The sequence below is a fragment of the Tympanuchus pallidicinctus genome, unplaced genomic scaffold, assembly GCF_026119805.1.
Source record: "Tympanuchus pallidicinctus isolate F22 unplaced genomic scaffold, pur_lepc_1.0 scaffold191, whole genome shotgun sequence".
NCBI classification, from domain to species: Eukaryota; Metazoa; Chordata; class Aves; order Galliformes; family Phasianidae; genus Tympanuchus; species Tympanuchus pallidicinctus.
This window is the reverse complement of record NW_026294712.1, coordinates 18,233-44,765: the sequence shown is the minus strand read 5'-3', so window position 1 is coordinate 44,765 and position 26,533 is coordinate 18,233. Positions and strand designations below refer to the sequence as shown.

Sequence of the window (26,533 nt, the reverse complement as noted above, 5' to 3'; positions counted from 1 at the left end):
ATTACCGCTTCTGAAATCAAGCTCTGTGCTATAAAGATACATTCTGCTTAAAGGAAGAAAAACAGTTCGCATAGGGTGAGGACCCTTATATACAGCCTATACTTTTAAATGGCACTTAGAAAACATTTTCTTTTTTCTGTAAACAGGTAAGCTGTGGGATAAATTGTCAAGGAAGTTTCTGTGATTTTTGGCCTTAATGCTAGATAAGATCAAGGTAAGGGGGAACCAAAAAGGCTTTTGGGCTAAGGGAATCACCAGAGGCTTCTAACAGTTTGGTTAGCTGCCATTGACCCCAGGGTGCTTGCAGCCTTCAGTACAGCTTGACCCTTATTTAGAAGGGTTAAGCAGCCTCTCATTTGGCCCTAGAGAGAGGCCTGTACATAAACACAGCATGCAGTGCAGCTCCAGACAGATGCAGCAGTTTCTGCTGCAGCTCATGCTTGTTGTTGAGCAGGTGTCCCTGTCAGGGAAGAAGCTGTGACCCAGAAAGGGACCCTACAGGAAGACCGAGTGAAATGTGGCTCTGTTACTAATTGATACGGGACCATGGGACCCTTGTGATGCAGAACAGCGAACGGGCTGAGGACTGAATGCTTCCTTTACTCAGCTTTTTACTTTGCAAGACTGCCCTCCAGAAATTATCTCAATGGCAGTAAGCAGGGAAGAGGAAAAGTGAACGTCTTCAGTGTTTGTTTATGCACAGTGATGTTGCTCTGCTGAAATGCTCTCTGGCGCAAGCCTTCCTTTACCACTAATTGTACAAATGCACAGAAAGTTCAGCTGTTATGTACGTGGCTCCCAGCTGAGGCATTGCTGCTGCTGCTACACGCTGTTTCGGCTTCAGTGGGGGCCACGTATACTCTGTATCCACTGTTGGTCTCTTCCATAGTCCTTGTTTGTAGCACTGCTACAGTGAGAAAGCACGCAGCTGGGGGCAGAAGGAAGGGAGCTGAGCAAAGGCTGCAGAGCGCAGCCATCAGGTGAGCATTTCAGCCCCGGTGTGTGAATGAGGTACAAAATAGAAGCAGCTCTGCAAAGAGAGAACGTCCTGAGCTGACACATCAATGGCATCCTGCAAACAGCTGCTGCCTTGTTTCCCTTGGTAAACACATTTTGGAGCTCAGGAGGGGTTTGTGCTGTAGGGGCAGATGGGAGAGGTGACAGGGAAGAATTCCTTAAAAAGATATAAAAGTAATTTTAAATGAAGTTGGTGGGGATCTGTAAGTCAGGAAGGACAGCCTAATGTGTAAATGACTGTTAAAAGCAACGCTGAAATGGAAGGCACGAGTTGCACAGCCAGCTCTGCCAGGTGCCGGGCTGTGAGCTGAGATCACTTGTGGGGCGGCACCGCCCTGAGGGGCCGGGCGGCGACACCTGTGAGCGGGGCCGTGACGTTCAGGTGACCCGGGGCGGCAGCCGTTAGGAAGAAAGGGCGGGAACGTCGAGGGGGATGGAGAGAGAGCGGCAGGAAGAAAAGCGCGGGAAGCGACAGCGGCGTTCAGGGCTCCTATTGGCTGGCGGGCTGAAGGGACAGCTATAAAAGGTGCGCGCGCGGGCAGGTGAGTGAGACGTTCTCCACAGCGCGTGAGAAGAAGGGGCGTGCCGTGAGGGAAAGGCGGCGACGAAGGCAAGCGGTCTCCAGAGTTGAGGAGCGGCGGGGCCAGGGTACGGCGGATCCGAGGCAAGGCGGAGCGGGGCGGCGCGGGGTGCGGCGGGGGCCGGGTCGAGGCGGGGGCCGGGTCGAGGCGGGGGCCGGGTCGAGGCGGGGGCCGGGTCGAGGCGGGGGCCGGGTCGAGGCGGGGGCCGGGTCGAGGCGGGGGCCGGGTCGAGGCGGGGGCCGGGTCGAGGCGGGGGCCGGGTCGAGGCGGGGGCCGGGTCGAGGCGGGGGCCGGGTCGAGGCGGGGGCCGGGTCGAGGCGGGGTGGGGGACGCCGCCGCTGCACCGCGCAGGGTCCGACGGATGGCAACCGAAGCCGGGACCGCCGTGTGGGCATCGATGGCGGGCTGGAGTCGCCTGTGGGCTCCGGTGGCGGGAGGGAGCCGGGGCTGGAGCCGCGTCTTACGCTCCGCTGGTGGGCGGACAGAGTCGGGCTCTCCAGCCGGCACCGAGTGCAGGCAGCTCTGAGCGCGCTCTCAGAGGAGGGGCGCGGGCGCGACGAGCGGGGCGAGTTGCCACGTGGAAGGAGACGCACCGAGGCAGCGGCGAGCAGCAATAATAAAACAATGAGTGCTATCGCGTATAGTGTTGAAGCGCGCGGCTTTTACTCTCTGCTTTGTAATGGCGTGGTGGAAATGGGGGAGGACACGAGAAGTGCATTCCTGATGAGAAGGGGAAGGAGTAAAGCGGTGTTGTGGTGTTTAATAATATAAGTGAGTTAAAGAAGCTCTACAGCAGCAAATCAGGTGGATGCTAAGAGAAAAATTTAGCCTTCAGCGCCATATTTTGTATTCTACTTTAAGATAATCCATGGCAGTACATGTAATAAGCTGAAAATTCCCTTGTAACTTCACACCACTAATGGCTATGAACTGGTGAATGAGAAATGAGATGAATTTATAGCAGCAGGAATCTCAAATGAAGCAGAAGAGGAGAGACACGAGGCCAAAGAACCTCCTGAACAGATGGAAAAGATTGACAATTCAGAAGTGCCAAGATGGCACAGTGGTTGCATTTACGCAGACCAATTAATATAATAAAAGCTGTTGTATTTCCAATAAAGTTAGAGACTGGGGGTCTGCTGTAAGCAGGGCAGCTGACTCGATGGCTGCTGGAATTTGTATTGCCAGATAAACTTGGCCAGTCTGCCCAACTCTGCGATCCCCGGCAGCACCGGCTGGAAGCGCACTGTGCTTCAGTGAGGTGAGAAAAGCTACTCTAACAAGCCTTTTTGGAATGAACAGCTGGTGCCAGAGGGGGCAGGGTGGAGGGAGGGAGGATCTTCCTTGGCTGGGTGGTGGCGTGATGAGTTCTTCTGTGATGCTGGGTTTCCTTTTTCCTTCCGGTGGTGAGCTGGCTGCTCTGGAGGTCAAACGGTGTCCTCGCTGATGTTTCAGGAGCTGCTGCAGGAGGCAGGAGCAAGCAAGAGGATGCGGAAGCGTGCAGACGCGGGGGGGAAGGAGAGAGGCACTCTGGGCAAAGCATCCGTCCCGTTAGCGGGGCCGCAGTCCCATTTAGTCCCATTTGAGTTTGAGAGTTGCCGGCGCCTTGGCCGGCTTTGTGCTGGGCGACCTCCCTGTAAGCAGGGCTCGGGTCTTTGCTTTTGCTGTAGTTGGGCTTTTGCCTTGCTGCTCCTTTGGCTGCCTGGGGAGCGTGGCCCCCTGTAACGCAGGGCGAGAGCCACCTCTCCGCACCTGAGTGGGAAACGGAGCTCGCCGGACCCCGAGGCCGCCCTGTAAGCAGGGTAGTGCCGTTTCCCCGCCCCTCTTCCTCCTCCGGCCCCTCGGCATCGTTGCCTGGTGGTGGCCTGTCAGTGCGACGGCCCCGTACTCGGGGTGCGCGTCACGGCATCTGGCCTTTGGCTTTAGCTGGGAAGCCCCTTGGCACGTTGAGGTCTGCGGCCTCCGTGCAGGCTAGGGACAGGTCACAGGCTCTTGTCTGTTGCCCGCGGTTGTGGGTTTATTCCCAGGGTTTGGCTGCGCTGCGTTGTCCTTCCCTTCTGGAAAGTCGCGCCTGTGTGTGCGCGTTGCCCTTCCTTTCCTTGTTTGTGTTTGTGGAGTGACGGAGCGACTGAACTTTCCCTTTAGGCCCCCACAAAGATGGCTGCAGCTTAGCTTCGACTTCCCTGGGGGGAATGGAGGACTGTGGTGCACGCCGCAAAAGGGGTGTTCCCTCTCAGTCCCGCGAGCGCAGCGAGTGTCCTGTCTTCCTCTAAATTATTTAGCCTAGATCAGAGCCACATGGTAGTTCAGTGGCCGAGGCCGCCCTGTAGCCAGGGCTTGGGCCAGTCCTTTAGTGGGCGCCTGCTCCGCTGGCGGTGTGACAGCCCCGTAGTCGGGGCGTGTGTCCCAAGCTGCGGAGCCCTCTGTCCCCCGAGCAGCCCTCCCGCCCGCCCTGTAATCAGGTGCGGGGAGGCTGCGGCATTGCAGCCGGCTGCTCTAGCCATCCAGCTGGTGGGAATGACCCCTCCCTGTCCCGTCAGAGGGTGCAGGTTGAGGTGCTGCTTGTGTGTGCGGTGACCTCCCCACTCGGTGGGTCGAGGTTGCTCCCGGGGTTCCCAAAGGCAAGAGGTTGGTGATGTTGTGCTGCTGCCGGGCGGGCCAGCCTGTAACTCGGGCGTTGGCGGGAGCCTCGTGCTCCGCGGGGCTTCCTGGGGAGGGTGGGGTGTGGGGGTACCGTCCTGTAGGCAGGGCTGCGCGTGCCCCCCGTGAGTGCTAGGTGAGCTGCGTTCAGAGAGACCCCCTGTACTCAGGCGGGCATGTGGCCCCGGCCTTTCAGAGGCACGGGGCTGCGAGAGGTGGGCTTGGGCTTGCGCCCTCCCCGCAGTCAGGGCTGGGGTCCCCACCGCGGCATTTGGCCGTGCCGCCCCGCTGCCTGGCAGCTGAGAGTCTCTCCCGCCGCTGGGGGGGAAACCGAGCTCTGTGGCTCCAGGGGTGTCATCCACCCGCCTGTAATCAGGGTCTGGGTGCGCGAGCGCTTGTGCTCAGCTGGCAGCCTGTGTGGGGTGACCGCCCCGTTAGCGGGGTGCGGGTCCAGGTGCCCCCGGACTGGGAGAGAAGGAGCCTCCCGCGGCCGGTAGGGATGGGGGCTGCCCTGTAAGCCGGGGAGCGCCAGTGCCCCGCAGTCCCAGGCCCTTTGCAATGGAGGCAGTGGCGGGGGTCCCCTGTAATCAGGGAAGCTGACTCTTTGGCCGCTGCCATGCGTGTGTGCCCAGCTCCATTTGCCCAGTCTGCCCGCCTCTGTGATCCCCCGCAGCACCGGCTGGAAGCGCGCCGTGCGCCAGTGAGGTGAGGAAAGCTGCTCAAAGTAGTTTTTGCTGGGATGAACTGGGGAGGGGGGATGCAAGGCCTTCCTTGGCTGGGTGGTGGCGTGCCGAGTTCCTCTGCGATGTTGGGTTGGTTTCTTTTTTCCTTCCGGTGGGGGGCTTGCTGCTGTGCAGCTGTAACGGTGTCCCCGCTGATGTTTCAGGAGCTGCTGCAGAAGAAAGAAGAAGAAGCGGCGTGGGGACGCGGGAGGCAGGAGCGCGCAAGCAAGCAAGCAAGGATGCAAGCGAGAAGAGGATGCGGAAGCGTGCAGACGCGGGGGGGAAGGAGAGAGGCACCCTGGGCAAAGCATCCGTCCCGTTAGCGGGGCCGCAGTCCCATTTAGTCCCATTTGAGTTTGAGAGTTGCCGGCGCCTTGGCCGGCTTTGTGCTGGGCGACCTCCCTGTAAGCAGGGCTCGGGTCTTTGCTTTTGCTGTAGTTGGGCTTTTGCCTTGCTGCTCCTTTGGCTGCCTGGGGAGCGTGGCCCCCTGTAACGCAGGGCGAGAGCCACCTCTCCGCACCTGAGTGGGAAACGGAGCTCGCCGGACCCCGAGGCCGCCCTGTAAGCAGGGTAGTGCCGTTTCCCCGCCCCTCTTCCTCCTCCGGCCCCTCGGCATCGTTGCCTGGTGGTGGCCTGTCAGTGCGACGGCCCCGTACTCGGGGTGCGCGTCACGGCATCTGGCCTTTGGCTTTAGCTGGGAAGCCCCTTGGCACGTTGAGGTCTGCGGCCTCCGTGCAGGCTAGGGACAGGTCACAGGCTCTTGTCTGTTGCCCGCGGTTGTGGGTTTATTCCCAGGGTTTGGCTGCGCTGCGTTGTCCTTCCCTTCTGGAAAGTCGCGCCTGTGTGTGCGCGTTGCCCTTCCTTTCCTTGTTTGTGTTTGTGGAGTGACGGAGCGACTGAACTTTCCCTTTAGGCCCCCACAAAGATGGCTGCAGCTTAGCTTCGACTTCCCTGGGGGGAATGGAGGACTGTGGTGCACGCCGCAAAAGGGGTGTTCCCTCTCAGTCCCGCGAGCGCAGCGAGTGTCCTGTCTTCCTCTAAATTATTTAGCCTAGATCAGAGCCACATGGTAGTTCAGTGGCCGAGGCCGCCCTGTAGCCAGGGCTTGGGCCAGTCCTTTAGTGGGCGCCTGCTCCGCTGGCGGTGTGACAGCCCCGTAGTCGGGGCGTGTGTCCCAAGCTGCGGAGCCCTCTGTCCCCCGAGCAGCCCTCCCGCCCGCCCTGTAATCAGGTGCGGGGAGGCTGCGGCATTGCAGCCGGCTGCTCTAGCCATCCAGCTGGTGGGAATGACCCCTCCCTGTCCCGTCAGAGGGTGCAGGTTGAGGTGCTGCTTGTGTGTGCGGTGACCTCCCCACTCGGTGGGTCGAGGTTGCTCCCGGGGTTCCCAAAGGCAAGAGGTTGGTGATGTTGTGCTGCTGCCGGGCGGGCCAGCCTGTAACTCGGGCGTTGGCGGGAGCCTCGTGCTCCGCGGGGCTTCCTGGGGAGGGTGGGGTGTGGGGGTACCGTCCTGTAGGCAGGGCTGCGCGTGCCCCCCGTGAGTGCTAGGTGAGCTGCGTTCAGAGAGACCCCCTGTACTCAGGCGGGCATGTGGCCCCGGCCTTTCAGAGGCACGGGGCTGCGAGAGGTGGGCTTGGGCTTGCGCCCTCCCCGCAGTCAGGGCTGGGGTCCCCACCGCGGCATTTGGCCGTGCCGCCCCGCTGCCTGGCAGCTGAGAGTCTCTCCCGCCGCTGGGGGGGAAACCGAGCTCTGTGGCTCCAGGGGTGTCATCCACCCGCCTGTAATCAGGGTCTGGGTGCGCGAGCGCTTGTGCTCAGCTGGCAGCCTGTGTGGGGTGACCGCCCCGTTAGCGGGGTGCGGGTCCAGGTGCCCCCGGACTGGGAGAGAAGGAGCCTCCCGCGGCCGCTAGGGATGGGGGCTGCCCTGTAAGCCGGGGAGCGCCAGTGCCCCGCAGTCCCAGGCCCTTTGCAATGGAGGCAGTGGCGGGGGTCCCCTGTAATCAGGGAAGCTGACTCTTTGGCCGCTGCCATGCGTGTGTGCCCAGCTCCATTTGCCCAGTCTGCCCGCCTCTGTGATCCCCCGCAGCACCGGCTGGAAGCGCGCCGTGCGCCAGTGAGGTGAGGAAAGCTGCTCAAAGTAGTTTTTGCTGGGATGAACTGGGGAGGGGGGATGCAAGGCCTTCCTTGGCTGGGTGGTGGCGTGCCGAGTTCCTCTGCGATGTTGGGTTGGTTTCTTTTTTCCTTCCGGTGGGGGGCTTGCTGCTGTGCAGCTGTAACGGTGTCCCCGCTGATGTTTCAGGAGCTGCTGCAGAAGAAAGAAGAAGAAGCGGCGTGGGGACGCGGGAGGCAGGAGCGCGCAAGCAAGCAAGCAAGGATGCAAGCGAGAAGAGGATGCGGAAGCGTGCAGACGCGGGGGGGAAGGAGAGAGGCACCCTGGGCAAAGCATCCGTCCCGTTAGCGGGGCCGCAGTCCCATTTAGTCCCATTTGAGTTTGAGAGTTGCCGGCGCCTTGGCCGGCTTTGTGCTGGGCGACCTCCCTGTAAGCAGGGCTCGGGTCTTTGCTTTTGCTGTAGTTGGGCTTTTGCCTTGCTGCTCCTTTGGCTGCCTGGGGAGCGTGGCCCCCTGTAACGCAGGGCGAGAGCCACCTCTCCGCACCTGAGTGGGAAACGGAGCTCGCCGGACCCCGAGGCCGCCCTGTAAGCAGGGTAGTGCCGTTTCCCCGCCCCTCTTCCTCCTCCGGCCCCTCGGCATCGTTGCCTGGTGGTGGCCTGTCAGTGCGACGGCCCCGTACTCGGGGTGCGCGTCACGGCATCTGGCCTTTGGCTTTAGCTGGGAAGCCCCTTGGCACGTTGAGGTCTGCGGCCTCCGTGCAGGCTAGGGACAGGTCACAGGCTCTTGTCTGTTGCCCGCGGTTGTGGGTTTATTCCCAGGGTTTGGCTGCGCTGCGTTGTCCTTCCCTTCTGGAAAGTCGCGCCTGTGTGTGCGCGTTGCCCTTCCTTTCCTTGTTTGTGTTTGTGGAGTGACGGAGCGACTGAACTTTCCCTTTAGGCCCCCACAAAGATGGCTGCAGCTTAGCTTCGACTTCCCTGGGGGGAATGGAGGACTGTGGTGCACGCCGCAAAAGGGGTGTTCCCTCTCAGTCCCGCGAGCGCAGCGAGTGTCCTGTCTTCCTCTAAATTATTTAGCCTAGATCAGAGCCACATGGTAGTTCAGTGGCCGAGGCCGCCCTGTAGCCAGGGCTTGGGCCAGTCCTTTAGTGGGCGCCTGCTCCGCTGGCGGTGTGACAGCCCCGTAGTCGGGGCGTGTGTCCCAAGCTGCGGAGCCCTCTGTCCCCCGAGCAGCCCTCCCGCCCGCCCTGTAATCAGGTGCGGGGAGGCTGCGGCATTGCAGCCGGCTGCTCTAGCCATCCAGCTGGTGGGAATGACCCCTCCCTGTCCCGTCAGAGGGTGCAGGTTGAGGTGCTGCTTGTGTGTGCGGTGACCTCCCCACTCGGTGGGTCGAGGTTGCTCCCGGGGTTCCCAAAGGCAAGAGGTTGGTGATGTTGTGCTGCTGCCGGGCGGGCCAGCCTGTAACTCGGGCGTTGGCGGGAGCCTCGTGCTCCGCGGGGCTTCCTGGGGAGGGTGGGGTGTGGGGGTACCGTCCTGTAGGCAGGGCTGCGCGTGCCCCCCGTGAGTGCTAGGTGAGCTGCGTTCAGAGAGACCCCCTGTACTCAGGCGGGCATGTGGCCCCGGCCTTTCAGAGGCACGGGGCTGCGAGAGGTGGGCTTGGGCTTGCGCCCTCCCCGCAGTCAGGGCTGGGGTCCCCACCGCGGCATTTGGCCGTGCCGCCCCGCTGCCTGGCAGCTGAGAGTCTCTCCCGCCGCTGGGGGGGAAACCGAGCTCTGTGGCTCCAGGGGTGTCATCCACCCGCCTGTAATCAGGGTCTGGGTGCGCGAGCGCTTGTGCTCAGCTGGCAGCCTGTGTGGGGTGACCGCCCCGTTAGCGGGGTGCGGGTCCAGGTGCCCCCGGACTGGGAGAGAAGGAGCCTCCCGCGGCCGCTAGGGATGGGGGCTGCCCTGTAAGCCGGGGAGCGCCAGTGCCCCGCAGTCCCAGGCCCTTTGCAATGGAGGCAGTGGCGGGGGTCCCCTGTAATCAGGGAAGCTGACTCTTTGGCCGCTGCCATGCGTGTGTGCCCAGCTCCATTTGCCCAGTCTGCCCGCCTCTGTGATCCCCCGCAGCACCGGCTGGAAGCGCGCCGTGCGCCAGTGAGGTGAGGAAAGCTGCTCAAAGTAGTTTTTGCTGGGATGAACTGGGGAGGGGGGATGCAAGGCCTTCCTTGGCTGGGTGGTGGCGTGCCGAGTTCCTCTGCGATGTTGGGTTGGTTTCTTTTTTCCTTCCGGTGGGGGGCTTGCTGCTGTGCAGCTGTAACGGTGTCCCCGCTGATGTTTCAGGAGCTGCTGCAGAAGAAAGAAGAAGAAGCGGCGTGGGGACGCGGGAGGCAGGAGCGCGCAAGCAAGCAAGCAAGGATGCAAGCGAGAAGAGGATGCGGAAGCGTGCAGACGCGGGGGGGAAGGAGAGAGGCACCCTGGGCAAAGCATCCGTCCCGTTAGCGGGGCCGCAGTCCCATTTAGTCCCATTTGAGTTTGAGAGTTGCCGGCGCCTTGGCCGGCTTTGTGCTGGGCGACCTCCCTGTAAGCAGGGCTCGGGTCTTTGCTTTTGCTGTAGTTGGGCTTTTGCCTTGCTGCTCCTTTGGCTGCCTGGGGAGCGTGGCCCCCTGTAACGCAGGGCGAGAGCCACCTCTCCGCACCTGAGTGGGAAACGGAGCTCGCCGGACCCCGAGGCCGCCCTGTAAGCAGGGTAGTGCCGTTTCCCCGCCCCTCTTCCTCCTCCGGCCCCTCGGCATCGTTGCCTGGTGGTGGCCTGTCAGTGCGACGGCCCCGTACTCGGGGTGCGCGTCACGGCATCTGGCCTTTGGCTTTAGCTGGGAAGCCCCTTGGCACGTTGAGGTCTGCGGCCTCCGTGCAGGCTAGGGACAGGTCACAGGCTCTTGTCTGTTGCCCGCGGTTGTGGGTTTATTCCCAGGGTTTGGCTGCGCTGCGTTGTCCTTCCCTTCTGGAAAGTCGCGCCTGTGTGTGCGCGTTGCCCTTCCTTTCCTTGTTTGTGTTTGTGGAGTGACGGAGCGACTGAACTTTCCCTTTAGGCCCCCACAAAGATGGCTGCAGCTTAGCTTCGACTTCCCTGGGGGGAATGGAGGACTGTGGTGCACGCCGCAAAAGGGGTGTTCCCTCTCAGTCCCGCGAGCGCAGCGAGTGTCCTGTCTTCCTCTAAATTATTTAGCCTAGATCAGAGCCACATGGTAGTTCAGTGGCCGAGGCCGCCCTGTAGCCAGGGCTTGGGCCAGTCCTTTAGTGGGCGCCTGCTCCGCTGGCGGTGTGACAGCCCCGTAGTCGGGGCGTGTGTCCCAAGCTGCGGAGCCCTCTGTCCCCCGAGCAGCCCTCCCGCCCGCCCTGTAATCAGGTGCGGGGAGGCTGCGGCATTGCAGCCGGCTGCTCTAGCCATCCAGCTGGTGGGAATGACCCCTCCCTGTCCCGTCAGAGGGTGCAGGTTGAGGTGCTGCTTGTGTGTGCGGTGACCTCCCCACTCGGTGGGTCGAGGTTGCTCCCGGGGTTCCCAAAGGCAAGAGGTTGGTGATGTTGTGCTGCTGCCGGGCGGGCCAGCCTGTAACTCGGGCGTTGGCGGGAGCCTCGTGCTCCGCGGGGCTTCCTGGGGAGGGTGGGGTGTGGGGGTACCGTCCTGTAGGCAGGGCTGCGCGTGCCCCCCGTGAGTGCTAGGTGAGCTGCGTTCAGAGAGACCCCCTGTACTCAGGCGGGCATGTGGCCCCGGCCTTTCAGAGGCACGGGGCTGCGAGAGGTGGGCTTGGGCTTGCGCCCTCCCCGCAGTCAGGGCTGGGGTCCCCACCGCGGCATTTGGCCGTGCCGCCCCGCTGCCTGGCAGCTGAGAGTCTCTCCCGCCGCTGGGGGGGAAACCGAGCTCTGTGGCTCCAGGGGTGTCATCCACCCGCCTGTAATCAGGGTCTGGGTGCGCGAGCGCTTGTGCTCAGCTGGCAGCCTGTGTGGGGTGACCGCCCCGTTAGCGGGGTGCGGGTCCAGGTGCCCCCGGACTGGGAGAGAAGGAGCCTCCCGCGGCCGCTAGGGATGGGGGCTGCCCTGTAAGCCGGGGAGCGCCAGTGCCCCGCAGTCCCAGGCCCTTTGCAATGGAGGCAGTGGCGGGGGTCCCCTGTAATCAGGGAAGCTGACTCTTTGGCCGCTGCCATGCGTGTGTGCCCAGCTCCATTTGCCCAGTCTGCCCGCCTCTGTGATCCCCCGCAGCACCGGCTGGAAGCGCGCCGTGCGCCAGTGAGGTGAGGAAAGCTGCTCAAAGTAGTTTTTGCTGGGATGAACTGGGGAGGGGGGATGCAAGGCCTTCCTTGGCTGGGTGGTGGCGTGCCGAGTTCCTCTGCGATGTTGGGTTGGTTTCTTTTTTCCTTCCGGTGGGGGGCTTGCTGCTGTGCAGCTGTAACGGTGTCCCCGCTGATGTTTCAGGAGCTGCTGCAGAAGAAAGAAGAAGAAGCGGCGTGGGGACGCGGGAGGCAGGAGCGCGCAAGCAAGCAAGCAAGGATGCAAGCGAGAAGAGGATGCGGAAGCGTGCAGACGCGGGGGGGAAGGAGAGAGGCACCCTGGGCAAAGCATCCGTCCCGTTAGCGGGGCCGCAGTCCCATTTAGTCCCATTTGAGTTTGAGAGTTGCCGGCGCCTTGGCCGGCTTTGTGCTGGGCGACCTCCCTGTAAGCAGGGCTCGGGTCTTTGCTTTTGCTGTAGTTGGGCTTTTGCCTTGCTGCTCCTTTGGCTGCCTGGGGAGCGTGGCCCCCTGTAACGCAGGGCGAGAGCCACCTCTCCGCACCTGAGTGGGAAACGGAGCTCGCCGGACCCCGAGGCCGCCCTGTAAGCAGGGTAGTGCCGTTTCCCCGCCCCTCTTCCTCCTCCGGCCCCTCGGCATCGTTGCCTGGTGGTGGCCTGTCAGTGCGACGGCCCCGTACTCGGGGTGCGCGTCACGGCATCTGGCCTTTGGCTTTAGCTGGGAAGCCCCTTGGCACGTTGAGGTCTGCGGCCTCCGTGCAGGCTAGGGACAGGTCACAGGCTCTTGTCTGTTGCCCGCGGTTGTGGGTTTATTCCCAGGGTTTGGCTGCGCTGCGTTGTCCTTCCCTTCTGGAAAGTCGCGCCTGTGTGTGCGCGTTGCCCTTCCTTTCCTTGTTTGTGTTTGTGGAGTGACGGAGCGACTGAACTTTCCCTTTAGGCCCCCACAAAGATGGCTGCAGCTTAGCTTCGACTTCCCTGGGGGGAATGGAGGACTGTGGTGCACGCCGCAAAAGGGGTGTTCCCTCTCAGTCCCGCGAGCGCAGCGAGTGTCCTGTCTTCCTCTAAATTATTTAGCCTAGATCAGAGCCACATGGTAGTTCAGTGGCCGAGGCCGCCCTGTAGCCAGGGCTTGGGCCAGTCCTTTAGTGGGCGCCTGCTCCGCTGGCGGTGTGACAGCCCCGTAGTCGGGGCGTGTGTCCCAAGCTGCGGAGCCCTCTGTCCCCCGAGCAGCCCTCCCGCCCGCCCTGTAATCAGGTGCGGGGAGGCTGCGGCATTGCAGCCGGCTGCTCTAGCCATCCAGCTGGTGGGAATGACCCCTCCCTGTCCCGTCAGAGGGTGCAGGTTGAGGTGCTGCTTGTGTGTGCGGTGACCTCCCCACTCGGTGGGTCGAGGTTGCTCCCGGGGTTCCCAAAGGCAAGAGGTTGGTGATGTTGTGCTGCTGCCGGGCGGGCCAGCCTGTAACTCGGGCGTTGGCGGGAGCCTCGTGCTCCGCGGGGCTTCCTGGGGAGGGTGGGGTGTGGGGGTACCGTCCTGTAGGCAGGGCTGCGCGTGCCCCCCGTGAGTGCTAGGTGAGCTGCGTTCAGAGAGACCCCCTGTACTCAGGCGGGCATGTGGCCCCGGCCTTTCAGAGGCACGGGGCTGCGAGAGGTGGGCTTGGGCTTGCGCCCTCCCCGCAGTCAGGGCTGGGGTCCCCACCGCGGCATTTGGCCGTGCCGCCCCGCTGCCTGGCAGCTGAGAGTCTCTCCCGCCGCTGGGGGGGAAACCGAGCTCTGTGGCTCCAGGGGTGTCATCCACCCGCCTGTAATCAGGGTCTGGGTGCGCGAGCGCTTGTGCTCAGCTGGCAGCCTGTGTGGGGTGACCGCCCCGTTAGCGGGGTGCGGGTCCAGGTGCCCCCGGACTGGGAGAGAAGGAGCCTCCCGCGGCCGCTAGGGATGGGGGCTGCCCTGTAAGCCGGGGAGCGCCAGTGCCCCGCAGTCCCAGGCCCTTTGCAATGGAGGCAGTGGCGGGGGTCCCCTGTAATCAGGGAAGCTGACTCTTTGGCCGCTGCCATGCGTGTGTGCCCAGCTCCATTTGCCCAGTCTGCCCGCCTCTGTGATCCCCCGCAGCACCGGCTGGAAGCGCGCCGTGCGCCAGTGAGGTGAGGAAAGCTGCTCAAAGTAGTTTTTGCTGGGATGAACTGGGGAGGGGGGATGCAAGGCCTTCCTTGGCTGGGTGGTGGCGTGCCGAGTTCCTCTGCGATGTTGGGTTGGTTTCTTTTTTCCTTCCGGTGGGGGGCTTGCTGCTGTGCAGCTGTAACGGTGTCCCCGCTGATGTTTCAGGAGCTGCTGCAGAAGAAAGAAGAAGAAGCGGCGTGGGGACGCGGGAGGCAGGAGCGCGCAAGCAAGCAAGCAAGGATGCAAGCGAGAAGAGGATGCGGAAGCGTGCAGACGCGGGGGGGAAGGAGAGAGGCACTCTGGGCAAAGCATCCGTCCCGTTAGCGGGGCCGCAGTCCCATTTAGTCCCATTTGAGTTTGAGAGTTGCCGGCGCCTTGGCCGGCTTTGTGCTGGGCGACCTCCCTGTAAGCAGGGCTCGGGTCTTTGCTTTTGCTGTAGTTGGGCTTTTGCCTTGCTGCTCCTTTGGCTGCCTGGGGAGCGTGGCCCCCTGTAACGCAGGGCGAGAGCCACCTCTCCGCACCTGAGTGGGAAACGGAGCTCGCCGGACCCCGAGGCCGCCCTGTAAGCAGGGTAGTGCCGTTTCCCCGCCCCTCTTCCTCCTCCGGCCCCTCGGCATCGTTGCCTGGTGGTGGCCTGTCAGTGCGACGGCCCCGTACTCGGGGTGCGCGTCACGGCATCTGGCCTTTGGCTTTAGCTGGGAAGCCCCTTGGCACGTTGAGGTCTGCGGCCTCCGTGCAGGCTAGGGACAGGTCACAGGCTCTTGTCTGTTGCCCGCGGTTGTGGGTTTATTCCCAGGGTTTGGCTGCGCTGCGTTGTCCTTCCCTTCTGGAAAGTCGCGCCTGTGTGTGCGCGTTGCCCTTCCTTTCCTTGTTTGTGTTTGTGGAGTGACGGAGCGACTGAACTTTCCCTTTAGGCCCCCACAAAGATGGCTGCAGCTTAGCTTCGACTTCCCTGGGGGGAATGGAGGACTGTGGTGCACGCCGCAAAAGGGGTGTTCCCTCTCAGTCCCGCGAGCGCAGCGAGTGTCCTGTCTTCCTCTAAATTATTTAGCCTAGATCAGAGCCACATGGTAGTTCAGTGGCCGAGGCCGCCCTGTAGCCAGGGCTTGGGCCAGTCCTTTAGTGGGCGCCTGCTCCGCTGGCGGTGTGACAGCCCCGTAGTCGGGGCGTGTGTCCCAAGCTGCGGAGCCCTCTGTCCCCCGAGCAGCCCTCCCGCCCGCCCTGTAATCAGGTGCGGGGAGGCTGCGGCATTGCAGCCGGCTGCTCTAGCCATCCAGCTGGTGGGAATGACCCCTCCCTGTCCCGTCAGAGGGTGCAGGTTGAGGTGCTGCTTGTGTGTGCGGTGACCTCCCCACTCGGTGGGTCGAGGTTGCTCCCGGGGTTCCCAAAGGCAAGAGGTTGGTGATGTTGTGCTGCTGCCGGGCGGGCCAGCCTGTAACTCGGGCGTTGGCGGGAGCCTCGTGCTCCGCGGGGCTTCCTGGGGAGGGTGGGGTGTGGGGGTACCGTCCTGTAGGCAGGGCTGCGCGTGCCCCCCGTGAGTGCTAGGTGAGCTGCGTTCAGAGAGACCCCCTGTACTCAGGCGGGCATGTGGCCCCGGCCTTTCAGAGGCACGGGGCTGCGAGAGGTGGGCTTGGGCTTGCGCCCTCCCCGCAGTCAGGGCTGGGGTCCCCACCGCGGCATTTGGCCGTGCCGCCCCGCTGCCTGGCAGCTGAGAGTCTCTCCCGCCGCTGGGGGGGAAACCGAGCTCTGTGGCTCCAGGGGTGTCATCCACCCGCCTGTAATCAGGGTCTGGGTGCGCGAGCGCTTGTGCTCAGCTGGCAGCCTGTGTGGGGTGACCGCCCCGTTAGCGGGGTGCGGGTCCAGGTGCCCCCGGACTGGGAGAGAAGGAGCCTCCCGCGGCCGGTAGGGATGGGGGCTGCCCTGTAAGCCGGGGAGCGCCAGTGCCCCGCAGTCCCAGGCCCTTTGCAATGGAGGCAGTGGCGGGGGTCCCCTGTAATCAGGGAAGCTGACTCTTTGGCCGCTGCCATGCGTGTGTGCCCAGCTCCATTTGCCCAGTCTGCCCGCCTCTGTGATCCCCCGCAGCACCGGCTGGAAGCGCGCCGTGCGCCAGTGAGGTGAGGAAAGCTGCTCAAAGTAGTTTTTGCTGGGATGAACTGGGGAGGGGGGATGCAAGGCCTTCCTTGGCTGGGTGGTGGCGTGCCGAGTTCCTCTGCGATGTTGGGTTGGTTTCTTTTTTCCTTCCGGTGGGGGGCTTGCTGCTGTGCAGCTGTAACGGTGTCCCCGCTGATGTTTCAGGAGCTGCTGCAGAAGAAAGAAGAAGAAGCGGCGTGGGGACGCGGGAGGCAGGAGCGCGCAAGCAAGCAAGCAAGGATGCAAGCGAGAAGAGGATGCGGAAGCGTGCAGACGCGGGGGGGAAGGAGAGAGGCACCCTGGGCAAAGCATCCGTCCCGTTAGCGGGGCCGCAGTCCCATTTAGTCCCATTTGAGTTTGAGAGTTGCCGGCGCCTTGGCCGGCTTTGTGCTGGGCGACCTCCCTGTAAGCAGGGCTCGGGTCTTTGCTTTTGCTGTAGTTGGGCTTTTGCCTTGCTGCTCCTTTGGCTGCCTGGGGAGCGTGGCCCCCTGTAACGCAGGGCGAGAGCCACCTCTCCGCACCTGAGTGGGAAACGGAGCTCGCCGGACCCCGAGGCCGCCCTGTAAGCAGGGTAGTGCCGTTTCCCCGCCCCTCTTCCTCCTCCGGCCCCTCGGCATCGTTGCCTGGTGGTGGCCTGTCAGTGCGACGGCCCCGTACTCGGGGTGCGCGTCACGGCATCTGGCCTTTGGCTTTAGCTGGGAAGCCCCTTGGCACGTTGAGGTCTGCGGCCTCCGTGCAGGCTAGGGACAGGTCACAGGCTCTTGTCTGTTGCCCGCGGTTGTGGGTTTATTCCCAGGGTTTGGCTGCGCTGCGTTGTCCTTCCCTTCTGGAAAGTCGCGCCTGTGTGTGCGCGTTGCCCTTCCTTTCCTTGTTTGTGTTTGTGGAGTGACGGAGCGACTGAACTTTCCCTTTAGGCCCCCACAAAGATGGCTGCAGCTTAGCTTCGACTTCCCTGGGGGGAATGGAGGACTGTGGTGCACGCCGCAAAAGGGGTGTTCCCTCTCAGTCCCGCGAGCGCAGCGAGTGTCCTGTCTTCCTCTAAATTATTTAGCCTAGATCAGAGCCACATGGTAGTTCAGTGGCCGAGGCCGCCCTGTAGCCAGGGCTTGGGCCAGTCCTTTAGTGGGCGCCTGCTCCGCTGGCGGTGTGACAGCCCCGTAGTCGGGGCGTGTGTCCCAAGCTGCGGAGCCCTCTGTCCCCCGAGCAGCCCTCCCGCCCGCCCTGTAATCAGGTGCGGGGAGGCTGCGGCATTGCAGCCGGCTGCTCTAGCCATCCAGCTGGTGGGAATGACCCCTCCCTGTCCCGTCAGAGGGTGCAGGTTGAGGTGCTGCTTGTGTGTGCGGTGACCTCCCCACTCGGTGGGTCGAGGTTGCTCCCGGGGTTCCCAAAGGCAAGAGGTTGGTGATGTTGTGCTGCTGCCGGGCGGGCCAGCCTGTAACTCGGGCGTTGGCGGGAGCCTCGTGCTCCGCGGGGCTTCCTGGGGAGGGTGGGGTGTGGGGGTACCGTCCTGTAGGCAGGGCTGCGCGTGCCCCCCGTGAGTGCTAGGTGAGCTGCGTTCAGAGAGACCCCCTGTACTCAGGCGGGCATGTGGCCCCGGCCTTTCAGAGGCACGGGGCTGCGAGAGGTGGGCTTGGGCTTGCGCCCTCCCCGCAGTCAGGGCTGGGGTCCCCACCGCGGCATTTGGCCGTGCCGCCCCGCTGCCTGGCAGCTGAGAGTCTCTCCCGCCGCTGGGGGGGAAACCGAGCTCTGTGGCTCCAGGGGTGTCATCCACCCGCCTGTAATCAGGGTCTGGGTGCGCGAGCGCTTGTGCTCAGCTGGCAGCCTGTGTGGGGTGACCGCCCCGTTAGCGGGGTGCGGGTCCAGGTGCCCCCGGACTGGGAGAGAAGGAGCCTCCCGCGGCCGGTAGGGATGGGGGCTGCCCTGTAAGCCGGGGAGCGCCAGTGCCCCGCAGTCCCAGGCCCTTTGCAATGGAGGCAGTGGCGGGGGTCCCCTGTAATCAGGGAAGCTGACTCTTTGGCCGCTGCCATGCGTGTGTGCCCAGCTCCATTTGCCCAGTCTGCCCGCCTCTGTGATCCCCCGCAGCACCGGCTGGAAGCGCGCCGTGCGCCAGTGAGGTGAGGAAAGCTGCTCAAAGTAGTTTTTGCTGGGATGAACTGGGGAGGGGGGATGCAAGGCCTTCCTTGGCTGGGTGGTGGCGTGCCGAGTTCCTCTGCGATGTTGGGTTGGTTTCTTTTTTCCTTCCGGTGGGGGGCTTGCTGCTGTGCAGCTGTAACGGTGTCCCCGCTGATGTTTCAGGAGCTGCTGCAGAAGAAAGAAGAAGAAGCGGCGTGGGGACGCGGGAGGCAGGAGCGCGCAAGCAAGCAAGCAAGGATGCAAGCGAGAAGAGGATGCGGAAGCGTGCAGACGCGGGGGGGAAGGAGAGAGGCACTCTGGGCAAAGCATCCGTCCCGTTAGCGGGGCCGCAGTCCCATTTAGTCCCATTTGAGTTTGAGAGTTGCCGGCGCCTTGGCCGGCTTTGTGCTGGGCGACCTCCCTGTAAGCAGGGCTCGGGTCTTTGCTTTTGCTGTAGTTGGGCTTTTGCCTTGCTGCTCCTTTGGCTGCCTGGGGAGCGTGGCCCCCTGTAACGCAGGGCGAGAGCCACCTCTCCGCACCTGAGTGGGAAACGGAGCTCGCCGGACCCCGAGGCCGCCCTGTAAGCAGGGTAGTGCCGTTTCCCCGCCCCTCTTCCTCCTCCGGCCCCTCGGCATCGTTGCCTGGTGGTGGCCTGTCAGTGCGACGGCCCCGTACTCGGGGTGCGCGTCACGGCATCTGGCCTTTGGCTTTAGCTGGGAAGCCCCTTGGCACGTTGAGGTCTGCGGCCTCCGTGCAGGCTAGGGACAGGTCACAGGCTCTTGTCTGTTGCCCGCGGTTGTGGGTTTATTCCCAGGGTTTGGCTGCGCTGCGTTGTCCTTCCCTTCTGGAAAGTCGCGCCTGTGTGTGCGCGTTGCCCTTCCTTTCCTTGTTTGTGTTTGTGGAGTGACGGAGCGACTGAACTTTCCCTTTAGGCCCCCACAAAGATGGCTGCAGCTTAGCTTCGACTTCCCTGGGGGGAATGGAGGACTGTGGTGCACGCCGCAAAAGGGGTGTTCCCTCTCAGTCCCGCGAGCGCAGCGAGTGTCCTGTCTTCCTCTAAATTATTTAGCCTAGATCAGAGCCACATGGTAGTTCAGTGGCCGAGGCCGCCCTGTAGCCAGGGCTTGGGCCAGTCCTTTAGTGGGCGCCTGCTCCGCTGGCGGTGTGACAGCCCCGTAGTCGGGGCGTGTGTCCCAAGCTGCGGAGCCCTCTGTCCCCCGAGCAGCCCTCCCGCCCGCCCTGTAATCAGGTGCGGGGAGGCTGCGGCATTGCAGCCGGCTGCTCTAGCCATCCAGCTGGTGGGAATGACCCCTCCCTGTCCCGTCAGAGGGTGCAGGTTGAGGTGCTGCTTGTGTGTGCGGTGACCTCCCCACTCGGTGGGTCGAGGTTGCTCCCGGGGTTCCCAAAGGCAAGAGGTTGGTGATGTTGTGCTGCTGCCGGGCGGGCCAGCCTGTAACTCGGGCGTTGGCGGGAGCCTCGTGCTCCGCGGGGCTTCCTGGGGAGGGTGGGGTGTGGGGGTACCGTCCTGTAGGCAGGGCTGCGCGTGCCCCCCGTGAGTGCTAGGTGAGCTGCGTTCAGAGAGACCCCCTGTACTCAGGCGGGCATGTGGCCCCGGCCTTTCAGAGGCACGGGGCTGCGAGAGGTGGGCTTGGGCTTGCGCCCTCCCCGCAGTCAGGGCTGGGGTCCCCACCGCGGCATTTGGCCGTGCCGCCCCGCTGCCTGGCAGCTGAGAGTCTCTCCCGCCGCTGGGGGGGAAACCGAGCTCTGTGGCTCCAGGGGTGTCATCCACCCGCCTGTAATCAGGGTCTGGGTGCGCGAGCGCTTGTGCTCAGCTGGCAGCCTGTGTGGGGTGACCGCCCCGTTAGCGGGGTGCGGGTCCAGGTGCCCCCGGACTGGGAGAGAAGGAGCCTCCCGCGGCCGGTAGGGATGGGGGCTGCCCTGTAAGCCGGGGAGCGCCAGTGCCCCGCAGTCCCAGGCCCTTTGCAATGGAGGCAGTGGCGGGGGTCCCCTGTAATCAGGGAAGCTGACTCTTTGGCCGCTGCCATGCGTGTGTGCCCAGCTCCATTTGCCCAGTCTGCCCGCCTCTGTGATCCCCCGCAGCACCGGCTGGAAGCGCGCCGTGCGCCAGTGAGGTGAGGAAAGCTGCTCAAAGTAGTTTTTGCTGGGATGAACTGGGGAGGGGGGATGCAAGGCCTTCCTTGGCTGGGTGGTGGCGTGCCGAGTTCCTCTGCGATGTTGGGTTGGTTTCTTTTTTCCTTCCGGTGGGGGGCTTGCTGCTGTGCAGCTGTAACGGTGTCCCCGCTGATGTTTCAGGAGCTGCTGCAGAAGAAAGAAGAAGAAGCGGCGTGGGGACGCGGGAGGCAGGAGCGCGCAAGCAAGCAAGCAAGGATGCAAGCGAGAAGAGGATGCGGAAGCGTGCAGACGCGGGGGGGAAGGAGAGAGGCACTCTGGGCAAAGCATCCGTCCCGTTAGCGGGGCCGCAGTCCCATTTAGTCCCATTTGAGTTTGAGAGTTGCCGGCGCCTTGGCCGGCTTTGTGCTGGGCGACCTCCCTGTAAGCAGGGCTCGGGTCTTTGCTTTTGCTGTAGTTGGGCTTTTGCCTTGCTGCTCCTTTGGCTGCCTGGGGAGCGTGGCCCCCTGTAACGCAGGGCGAGAGCCACCTCTCCGCACCTGAGTGGGAAACGGAGCTCGCCGGACCCCGAGGCCGCCCTGTAAGCAGGGTAGTGCCGTTTCCCCGCCCCTCTTCCTCCTCCGGCCCCTCGGCATCGTTGCCTGGTGGTGGCCTGTCAGTGCGACGGCCCCGTACTCGGGGTGCGCGTCACGGCATCTGGCCTTTGGCTTTAGCTGGGAAGCCCCTTGGCACGTTGAGGTCTGCGGCCTCCGTGCAGGCTAGGGACAGGTCACAGGCTCTTGTCTGTTGCCCGCGGTTGTGGGTTTATTCCCAGGGTTTGGCTGCGCTGCGTTGTCCTTCCCTTCTGGAAAGTCGCGCCTGTGTGTGCGCGTTGCCCTTCCTTTCCTTGTTTGTGTTTGTGGAGTGACGGAGCGACTGAACTTTCCCTTTAGGCCCCCACAAAGATGGCTGCAGCTTAGCTTCGACTTCCCTGGGGGGAATGGAGGACTGTGGTGCACGCCGCAAAAGGGGTGTTCCCTCTCAGTCCCGCGAGCGCAGCGAGTGTCCTGTCTTCCTCTAAATTATTTAGCCTAGATCAGAGCCACATGGTAGTTCAGTGGCCGAGGCCGCCCTGTAGCCAGGGCTTGGGCCAGTCCTTTAGTGGGCGCCTGCTCCGCTGGCGGTGTGACAGCCCCGTAGTCGGGGCGTGTGTCCCAAGCTGCGGAGCCCTCTGTCCCCCGAGCAGCCCTCCCGCCCGCCCTGTAATCAGGTGCGGGGAGGCTGCGGCATTGCAGCCGGCTGCTCTAGCCATCCAGCTGGTGGGAATGACCCCTCCCTGTCCCGTCAGAGGGTGCAGGTTGAGGTGCTGCTTGTGTGTGCGGTGACCTCCCCACTCGGTGGGTCGAGGTTGCTCCCGGGGTTCCCAAAGGCAAGAGGTTGGTGATGTTGTGCTGCTGCCGGGCGGGCCAGCCTGTAACTCGGGCGTTGGCGGGAGCCTCGTGCTCCGCGGGGCTTCCTGGGGAGGGTGGGGTGTGGGGGTACCGTCCTGTAGGCAGGGCTGCGCGTGCCCCCCGTGAGTGCTAGGTGAGCTGCGTTCAGAGAGACCCCCTGTACTCAGGCGGGCATGTGGCCCCGGCCTTTCAGAGGCACGGGGCTGCGAGAGGTGGGCTTGGGCTTGCGCCCTCCCCGCAGTCAGGGCTGGGGTCCCCACCGCGGCATTTGGCCGTGCCGCCCCGCTGCCTGGCAGCTGAGAGTCTCTCCCGCCGCTGGGGGGGAAACCGAGCTCTGTGGCTCCAGGGGTGTCATCCACCCGCCTGTAATCAGGGTCTGGGTGCGCGAGCGCTTGTGCTCAGCTGGCAGCCTGTGTGGGGTGACCGCCCCGTTAGCGGGGTGCGGGTCCAGGTGCCCCCGGACTGGGAGAGAAGGAGCCTCCCGCGGCCGGTAGGGATGGGGGCTGCCCTGTAAGCCGGGGAGCGCCAGTGCCCCGCAGTCCCAGGCCCTTTGCAATGGAGGCAGTGGCGGGGGTCCCCTGTAATCAGGGAAGCTGACTCTTTGGCCGCTGCCATGCGTGTGTGCCCAGCTCCATTTGCCCAGTCTGCCCGCCTCTGTGATCCCCCGCAGCACCGGCTGGAAGCGCGCCGTGCGCCAGTGAGGTGAGGAAAGCTGCTCAAAGTAGTTTTTGCTGGGATGAACTGGGGAGGGGGGATGCAAGGCCTTCCTTGGCTGGGTGGTGGCGTGCCGAGTTCCTCTGCGATGTTGGGTTGGTTTCTTTTTTCCTTCCGGTGGGGGGCTTGCTGCTGTGCAGCTGTAACGGTGTCCCCGCTGATGTTTCAGGAGCTGCTGCAGAAGAAAGAAGAAGAAGCGGCGTGGGGACGCGGGAGGCAATATCGAGCACGAGGTTTCTGTTGATTGTCAGCCTTTTTCATTTTTCTTGTCTTCTGAATCTGACATTTGTGTTTTTCTCTTGTTAGCTCTTTTTTGTCTCCATGGGCCTTTGAAAATAAAAATCATATGCGTGTTTTTGTTGTCGTGATATCTGCTTTTGTTCTCTGGTCTTCTCTGTGTTTTAATGTTAAGTTATGCCTCAGTTAGCATAAATCTGCTTCTTTTTGAATTGCCATCTATGCTTTTATTTCTTTCTTTCACCCAGAAGTAATATCCTTTTTTCTGTGTTGAGGATTTATGTGGCCTTTCTATTTGGGGTCTTGTGATTTCTTTCCTCACTTTCCTTATGTATCATGGCATAGGGTACGAAATATTGCCTTGGCCTGATTTAGGTTAGCTCTGCTATTTCTGTCCCAGCTCCCTGTGCTGCTCCAAGCCCTGTTCCTGTACGGTAGGAGAATCCATGAAAACAGACATTGTTCACTCTGTTCGGAATTACTCTGTAACAACCGAAAACATTGGAGTTTTATTAGCTTTGCAGTTGTCCAAAGCATAGCGTCGTACCATCCACTTTGAGGTAAGGGTATTCTGTCTCTGCTGAAACTAAGGTATTGATTTTATGCTGTTATCTTGTGTTATTCTTACGTGTCCTAACTATTTACTTCTTCCTGTCTTACTTCTTGATGTTTACACAGATGTGATTTCCACATCCTTTGGTCCGTCCTTGTCAATGGTCTGTGCATGAAGTTCCTTTAGTTCATGATTTTGGGCTGCATTTGTCATAGCACTCCTTCAGTACAAGCGGAGAGGCTCCATTGTGGGATTATTGCTTGGGAAGCTGGTTCCGATTTCATCAAAATTAGTTCCTCTTTAGTTGGGATGGTTCTTATTGTCATGGTGTTATCGAGGCCTGTAACAAGCGTAGCGATGATGGCACACGGTATCGTGTAGCAACTGTTTATTCTTGCACAGCGTCAAATCCCTTCGAGGTACACAACAGACACCATCCAGCTTTACCCACCCCGTTCCCACATGTCCTTTGGAAGAAGTAATCCCACAGATAGGCTTGTCTTTGAGGCAGGAATAATCGAGATTGTCTTGCTCAGCATGTTCTTTCCGTGCCCCACTGGGTCTTTATCCCTCTTCTGTGGTACACAGCATGTTTTATCGGACAGGATCAGCCACTCTGGAGATCCCCAAGTGTTGACCAACCAGGTGGCTTCTGATAAATATGCGTCCCAATGTTTGGCTGGAACGTACGCACGGCTGCTACGGCAGTCTTTGATAGGCCTGCATATCATCTGATTTTTCCAGATGCTACGTGTGGTAGGGATGTGATACACCAACTCAGCGTTGTGTTCTTTTGCCCAGGTGATTATTTTGGAAATGAGTTCTGTTGTCTGGCTCAGTTCTTCCTGGGGTGCCGCGTCACCAGGAGGCTCGCTTTTCAGGGCCCAGGATAGTACTTTGGGCGGTAGCAATGTGCGTGGGGCCTGTTTCCATCCATCCGGTGGTCGCTTCCACCATTGCGCGTGGTGCTCGGCTGGCCAACAGCTGTAATCTTTTCAGGCTTCTCACGGTCACGGCAGCTGTGGGGCCCTTTAGAAGGGTCACAGTACCCACAGGTCCCTTCCAAGGACTGAAGCAATGGCAGAGCCCGTGGCAGGGATCGGAGCAGCTGCCGGTTGCGTTGGAAGGCTTGGAGCAGCAGCAGAGCCCGTCACAGGTGCTCTGCCGTTCCTCCATTGCTCATCATTGGGTCATCCTGCTTTGTTTTCAATTTTTGGAACTGTGATTAAATTCACTTGTAGATATTATTACATAGTAAAAGTGAATTAGAAGCTGCGGAAGTCTAGACATCAATGCTGCGTGCTCATGGCTGTTGCCTAATATATCTGACATTAAAACAAACAAGCAAACAAACGAGTCGTTAGTTTGCCAAATACATAAAAAAGAAACCACGTTCCAAACGAGATCTCTTCCGAGAATGCCGACTCATACTGTCTAACACTTCTCATTTATCTCATGTATTTACGGAACAGATATGTTTTCTAAATTAAGCTTATTAAGCGTTCTTTCCACGTTGCTGTACTTGGCACGTATCCTCTCAAATATTTCATAGTAACTGCTAGAGGAAAGTCAGAAAGAACTTTGCTCTTACACCCTCCTGCCCGCGCAGACAATACAAGATTAAGGAGTGCAGAAAAAAAGTCTCCTGTTCCTTGTATGTCTGTAATAGGACGTGCCAGGATTCGGGAAGGCAAAATCCTTGCCGTTGGCCTGCGGTATATGTTTACAAAGCTATAAGGAATCATTAAATTAGAGCTATTGATGGGTTTTTAATTCCAGATGGGGGTCATTTTGTTCATTTAATCTGACATCATGCATATCAGAGAACAGGGATCTTGTCCAGGAATCTCTGAATTGGGATGTTTTGGGAAATCTTGCTGCCCGTACATTCCTGTCTTCTTCGGCACCGAGGCTTTTCTTTTACTTCAGCACATAGCAATGTGGGTTTCCTTTCTGCTTTTTGTTGTGTTTTAAATGTCGGTTTTACTATTTCCTCATCACGTAAACAAGAGAAACGTTGTTTTTCTGTTTATGTGGAAATTAGTACCGGGAAGTGACCAGCGTCACACGCTTGTAAAAGATGATGAATTCCTTGCAGTTGTAAAATCACCGCACACAAACTAAGTTGCTGTTAATAGCGTACAGGCGGTTTGGTCGTTGCAGAGCACCGAATGCATATCACTCGCTGTCTCTTCCTTCAGTTTCTTCACTTCCACACTACTTTCATCTAAGCTGAAACTTACTACAACTCCAGAAGCGTCAGCCCAGGGCGCACGTTCACGCCGCTTCCTCCTCTTTTTATAGAAGAAGAGAATAAATTTGTTTGCATCTTTTAGCAAGTCAATCTTTCAGATACTACAAGCATCCCCATAATTTTGACAAAGATTTAATATCCACGTCACTGCTAGAACAACAACATCGTAGGGATATTCCGAGAGCGAAGCAAAAGAAAACCAACAGACGAGGTTTACGTATAGACCTCCTCCTAAAAATGGGAGGTACCGATTTGTTATCCACCTTGTAAACCGAGAATCAGCTTAGAGGTAAAGACAGGAGCTCACACGTCCTGCTGATGGAGCATCAGGGTGCTCAGACTTGGGTATTCCAAAGGGAGTTTTTTGTTTGTCTTTGGCGGAACGATTTCTTTGTGAGAAAAAATATTCAGAGACGATAGATTGCTACCTGCAGTTCACGTCAGCGGTTGAGAAGATCCGTCTGCCTCAACTGCAAGCACAAAATACTGACGTTGGAAGGGGCTGCCTGTGGTAGAACTGACTCGTTGTCTGAGCGGAAACAGGGAATCCAGGCAGTCTTTCTAGTTAAGTCACAAGTTACACGTGTTTCAACATGGGTTACATACTGCTTTTGATTTGAGTTTTTTCGTTTGCTTGGTTGGTTGGGGTTTTTTTGTTTGTTTGTTTGTTTTGTTGTTGTTTTTGGTTTGGTTTGGTTTTTTCCCCTGCTACCTGTATTTTGTTTGGATTTTTTGAGCTTCATTTCTAAAGTAGGAAAAATATTTTCATTAGAGAAAGTCACCAGAATGCTGAAGGTAATTTCTGTTTAAATAGGTTATAAGCTCTTCATATGGACTTTGCTTCCATACACCCTAGATAATATGATAAGTCATGACCTGTGTTTGAACAGTCGTGTTTTATTCAAGTTTACCAACTCCTTTTACGTCCAGTTCTTCCACACACGGCTCATTTTCACGTTTTTTATGAAAATCAGTAGAACAGCTGTGCAATCTTTGGTATGCAATGAAATTGTACAATGAAATTCAAGTGTTTGTGACTCCAGGAGCAGACCAACCTCATCTTGCATAGCACCCAGGCCCCAAAGTGCACATAAGGGATGAATGAGACGCATTAAAATGAATTAGATACCAATCTAATACTATTAAAATGATACTAATATATATGAAAGTTTGAAAATGAGCAAGAGCAATTGTCCTTGGGTCTTTCACGCACCGTCATCCTAAGACAAAGGCACTGGAATTTCGGCAGCTTTTCCGCTGAGAAGAGAGCGCCGGTCCCTCGGAGAACTTCAGAGCGTTACAGCAGATGGATTTCACGAGTAACCGCAGCAGCCTTGCCCTTCCTAAAGCCTACTACGTAAAGATTTCAAAAGCTCTGTGTGCTTCCCAAAATAAAGTTTGATGGAGTTAAATTAGAGCTGTGGTGTGGGCTTTTACTCCGATTGCATCATTCAACATAGTTCAACTGTCACGAAAACCAACTACAAATGCAAA

The 26,533-nt window shown here is 60.3% G+C and overlaps 1 long non-coding RNA gene across 6 annotated transcripts; it reads left to right on the top strand.

Moving 5' to 3' along the window:
• Nucleotides 1-549: 549 nt before the first annotated feature.
• Nucleotides 550-26,309, top strand: LOC128079809 (uncharacterized). 6 transcript variants are annotated; one of them, XR_008206321.1, is made up of 9 exons: nucleotides 1,481-1,665; nucleotides 2,787-2,859; nucleotides 3,054-4,943; nucleotides 13,645-15,593; nucleotides 15,775-17,723; nucleotides 17,905-19,853; nucleotides 20,035-21,983; nucleotides 22,165-22,228; nucleotides 26,289-26,309. It is a non-coding gene; the product is annotated as an uncharacterized LOC128079809 (long non-coding RNA). The 6 variants fall into 6 exon arrangements; XR_008206319.1 differs by lacking the exon at nucleotides 26,289-26,309 and having other exon boundaries at nucleotides 22,165-22,454; XR_008206324.1 differs by lacking the exons at nucleotides 1,481-1,665; nucleotides 2,787-2,859; nucleotides 26,289-26,309 and adding an exon at nucleotides 550-980 and having other exon boundaries at nucleotides 22,165-22,454.
• Nucleotides 26,310-26,533: the final 224 nt, after the last annotated feature.